Raw genomic sequence first — 4926 nt, forward strand, 5'->3', positions numbered from 1 at the left:
ATAAACCTTTCGTAAATCATTTGAGTTTCTCGAAATCCCTTCGTAATATGATTTAGAAATACGAGTTTTGCGTTTGTTCCAAAACTTTGTATGTTTTTGCAAAACGTGCATGTCTTTCCATCGCGAAAAAACGTAAACAGTAAAAAGTGGGGGTTATGAACTCACCTGAATATTCCTGTGCAAAGCTAGCTAATTACGACTTCGTGATGTCGTTTCCAAACTGAGACTCGCTAGCGTGCATTCTACAATATTCCTAACACGGAATATCTAATAAGTTTCTAAGCAAAAACGGTAACTACGTGTTACCGAGCTCTACCGAATCGTTAACTGAACGATTTGACGTAAGTTGTTAACTTAATGAAAATGATTAAGTTATATTCGTTTAGCTTCGTTTTGTGAAGTCGTATGTTGATATATAGGAATGTTCGTATGAAAGCAATATATAATAGACTTGTATTATATATTACGTCTTGTATATTTTGCCAAAATATATGTATATGCCGTTTAGGCGTTCGAAATAAATATAAAAGTTATATTTATTTTATGAAAACTTCATCGAGTCGTTGCATGTTTAAAATAAATATATACCATATTTATTTTTATAAAAGCGAATCCATCTTGTTTGATATTTGGAATAAATATAAAAACTTTATATTTATTTTTACAAAATGAAATCATGTCATTTGATATTCGAAATAACATATAACTATATTTAAGCTTATAAAAGAATTGTCGCCTTTGTAACGTATTGTCAAAAGAAATTATATGTTCGTATTCGTTTTTCCAAAAATTCGATAGTTTATTTTATAATAAAACATGTTGTATCTTCCGGATTTTCTCGAAAAACGGGCAGAGTTTCCTTTGTTTTTGGACGCCCCCGACATCTAAGTGTCGCTATATTTTTTTCAAAATTCAACCAATAACTAACGCAATGTAATCAGATATATCTCGTCAAGCATTTCAAAATATAAAGTAAATCATAAACGAAATGGTTCGAGCTCGTTCACGTGAGACGCTAAAACTAGAAATATAACGTAATGAAATCGTTTCTTTAATCTATTACCGAAACTTCTCGCGTCACTTAGTCGAGTAGGCTGACCGAGTTGACTCGGTTTGACCGAGTCAACCCGAACAACGATCCGAACCGCGGACTTATGTTGATCGCTCCGAAACTTGACCCGAACCACCGTTAACCATGCTTGACCTGCTGCTGACCCGAGTTGACTCGGGTGTTGACCGAGTCAACCGGGTTTTGACCCGAAACACGAAGCCGAACGCGAAGCTTGAAAGCCCGAATAAAACTCGAACCACAACCACTACTTCACTATCTTTATCACTGCAAACCGACAGCATTTCCTCACCATCATCGGCACCTTAAGTCATCCGAAAAAAAAATATAAACAGATAGGGGAGGGGGTTACCGCCGTCGGAGGGAACCACCACCGCCGCAGGGGCGGCGCTCCGGCCATCACCTTGTCGTTCCGTCAACAAGCACCACCGCCTCCGCCGTCATACCCCTCACCGTTCTCTCTCTCCTCCACATCCTTGAGCATCATCAACAACGGAAAAACTGTCGGATAAACGAACCGACCACCGGACACAAGAACCGACCGCCGGTCAATGTCGCCGACCGCCGGTCCACCGACTCCCTCTCTCTCTTCTCGCCGCCTCTCTCTCTCTTCTTCCTCTCTCTCTCTCTTTTCTGTTCGGTCACGGCCACACCACCACCTCACGGGGGTGGTGGTGGTGTTCCGTTCTATCATCGGAAGAAGGGGGCTGTTTGTTGTGTGCGATTGAAGAAGAAAGGGGAACCGAGAGGGAGTAGAGGTGTGTGGGAGAGTTGTAGTGATTCTGTATAGGGCCTATTTTTGTAAAGATGAGATAAAAGAAGATGGCATGCTATGTATAATTTGGGTTTCCTTCAAGAATGCAGAGAAAGGGAGATGGGTACTGTTGTTGTATGCGTGTGTGTTTGTATATTTGGGAAGTATGATTTCTCTGTGTTTTTATTTGCAGACAAAACAAAGAGAGGTGTTTGTGTGTATTGTGAGTTTAGATGAGGAGGAGAGGATGTATATTAATAGAGTGGAGAGTTTTCATTATCTTTTATGTTTTCAAATTGTATTCAGGTTACATGTTATATTTTACGAACCAAGATCTTTTGTATAGATTTGTAAAGATATGTAGAGAATTTTATAAGATCTTGATAAGGTTTTTAGGGACAAGATCTAATATATTTTGTGCAGGTTTAGGCTTGTGGGTTTTGGGCTTGGGCCCAGGGCCTACAAGCTCAATCCCCGTGTTTAAGCGGCCCGTAATTCTCTACGAGTCCCGTTTTGAAAACTGAACTTGTCAGAACGCGATAAATTATAAATTTAGTACTAAAATTTGTAAAATACTATCGGTAGTCGTTATTTGCGCGTTTGATTGTCGGTTACCGTATGAATAGCGTAAGATCGCGTCGTTTATCACTTTAGGACCGTTTTTCGATCTGTTTTCGACTACAGTAGTTAAAATTAAATTATGAAACAAAATATATCAAAATATTCAAGTTTCGAAGGTAACGTGCGTGTCCGATGCTTCCGTTTCTTCACCGATACGTTTTCTGCAGTCTCGTTTTCTCGTTCTTGTGTGCGTTTTGCGATGTACGGAAGCGAAATAAATTCACGACGTTAATTCATAAATATAAAATATTCGTAGAAAATCCGTATTTGTCGGCGTTGTCAGCATTCTGTGCGGTATCAGTTTGTTGTCGCGTAATACTCAGCAGATTTCCCGCAAATCACCGTTCGCGCACTGTATAGTCGAATAGACGTTCCTAGGCACTCCAAAAGCCTAATTAAGTTAATTTGCGCTGTAAACACTATTTATTATCGCGTTAATCACCTTTTAATCACGTGATTAGGTGCCGTAAATCACCGGTTGTCACATTCTCCCCCTGTTACAGAAATTTCGTCCTCGAAATTTAGACTATGTTATCTCCTCAGAATTGTGTTGTTCGCAGGTAAGTCCGAATAATAACAAAGTGAATGACCGCGTAATCGAAACAAGACTTATTCTAATCAGGTAAATTTAATGACATTCCTCAACAATAAGAACCCAACGGTTTAAAAAAAATGTGTCTCAGTAATTGATGTTAACAGAAACGAGACGTATAGGTACAGTCACTAATGTGACTAAGTTAACAGGGATTCAACAATGAACAGGAACTTTGACCAATCGAATTCCATACGAACGTTTACAACGTGTAATTGAGTTCTAGAAGCAATAACATCCACTGGATGAACTTAGAATCAACAATCTCAGATGTAATAGTTTGCATGAAACGTTCGATTGTGATCAGCGCAAGCTGCAAGTCATACCGACGCCACAAGGGGTCGCAATGAATGAAACAATTTAATAATAGAGGTGATCGAACAAGTATCACCTGTGTTTTGCATAAAACGCTCAATCATAATTAGCCCAAGCTACAAGTTTGTACTGACACCACAAGGGTCGTAGTGATTCAAATAATTCAATAATAGCGGTGATCAAACAAATCCACCGTATTTGAAGTCAAATGAAAGCGTAATAAGGTGAATCTGAAGGTTTGTTTCAAATGACATCATAGAATTTTCAATTGAAAATGGAACATCAAGGAAATAATGTTTTCGATCGGAGATGAAGAAGCAATTAATTATTCAAAACATTCGATCGATAATGAAAGAACCGTTAGTAGGTACACCAGAATATAGAAATAAGTTTATGTACCACTGTCTTAACACACGATTGTGTTAAGACTGTTGTAATGTGATAAATCAAAACGGATTTAATCTAAATCAATAAATAAATAATTAAATCCGTGCATAAGATATGTAAACGAGTTTAGCGCAAGGTTCAAATAAGTGATAATACCACCACAAGGTGTCGAAATCAACAAACAATTTAATGGAGTCGAATGCCAAACAAGTTTACTTCGACTCGGAACAGATGAAACACTTGTTAAAACGAATTTTGAATATGATGCTCCCAATACATCATATGATGCTCTGAAATGTATATGTGTAATGGACAAGTTCAAACAGTCGAACTTGGTTTTAGCGCAATCCGACAATAAACATATGTATCGACAAGAAAACTTTCGGCATGGTCACAACGAAAAACCATGTACGTAACTTGTAAAGAGAGGAAATTTTCAAGAAAATGTGTTGACTAGTTAACAAAGGACCAACATTTACAATAACGCGGGTCATTCGAACCACAAATCGATGATTAGATTTAGCGAAGCAATATTTGAACTTTAATGAAACGCTTATTTGAAACGAAACCACATGCTTAACAAACAATGCATGTGTAACATATAAATTTTCCAAGAAATGAAGTAATTAGTGTTCGCTATACCGAAAGAAATGTTTGTGACACAATGACCATTGAGAGGAGTAGAGATACGAAAATCTACTCAGTAAGTGTGAAAGTCGAAATTTCAACAAAAGAAATTTGAGGACTTTACCTGGGGTTTCGTGTGACGACAAATTGTTAGGTGACATTACCATGGAATGTCGAACATATCGTATTCGTCGTTAACCGAAATAGGGGGATGGGGAGACATACGTCTTTCCCTTGGAGTGATTCGTGTCGTTGCAGGATCGCGTCAAAAGTTGTCGTTTCCTGGCCGTTAGTTCTCCTGCTGACAAGAATCTAGCGTCGTCGTTGAATTGCGCCATCGTGTCTTTTCAAAGGCCTCGCCTCGATAGTCGTATGCGACGTGCTTCAACCTCCGTTGATGTAGGCTTAAGTTTCACGTATATCTGTGCACTAGCTCGTGTGCCGCGTAGAAGGTGATGTACCCCGACATCCGTTGACGTAAAAATTGTGTTCCATGTATTCTCATGCGCTAGCGTCTTGTTATGCGTAGGTTGCCTGCTCGGGAAGTTAAAATATCATAGA

At 38.7% G+C, this 4926-nt stretch overlaps 1 long non-coding RNA gene across 3 annotated transcripts; it reads right to left on the reverse strand.

The window, feature by feature from the left end:
• Positions 1-201: 201 nt before the first annotated feature.
• On the reverse strand, positions 202-2124 carry LOC110924791. 3 transcript variants are annotated; one of them, XR_004885602.1, is made up of 3 exons: positions 1422-2124; positions 1064-1336; positions 202-253 (listed from the first exon to the last, which is right to left on the reverse strand). It is a non-coding gene; the product is annotated as an uncharacterized LOC110924791 (long non-coding RNA). The 3 variants fall into 3 exon arrangements; XR_004885603.1 differs by having other exon boundaries at positions 209-242; XR_002584386.2 differs by lacking the exon at positions 202-253 and having other exon boundaries at positions 921-1336.
• Positions 2125-4926: the final 2802 nt, after the last annotated feature.

Source organism: Helianthus annuus, chromosome 17, assembly GCF_002127325.2.
Source record: "Helianthus annuus cultivar XRQ/B chromosome 17, HanXRQr2.0-SUNRISE, whole genome shotgun sequence".
NCBI classification, from domain to species: domain Eukaryota; kingdom Viridiplantae; phylum Streptophyta; class Magnoliopsida; order Asterales; family Asteraceae; genus Helianthus; species Helianthus annuus.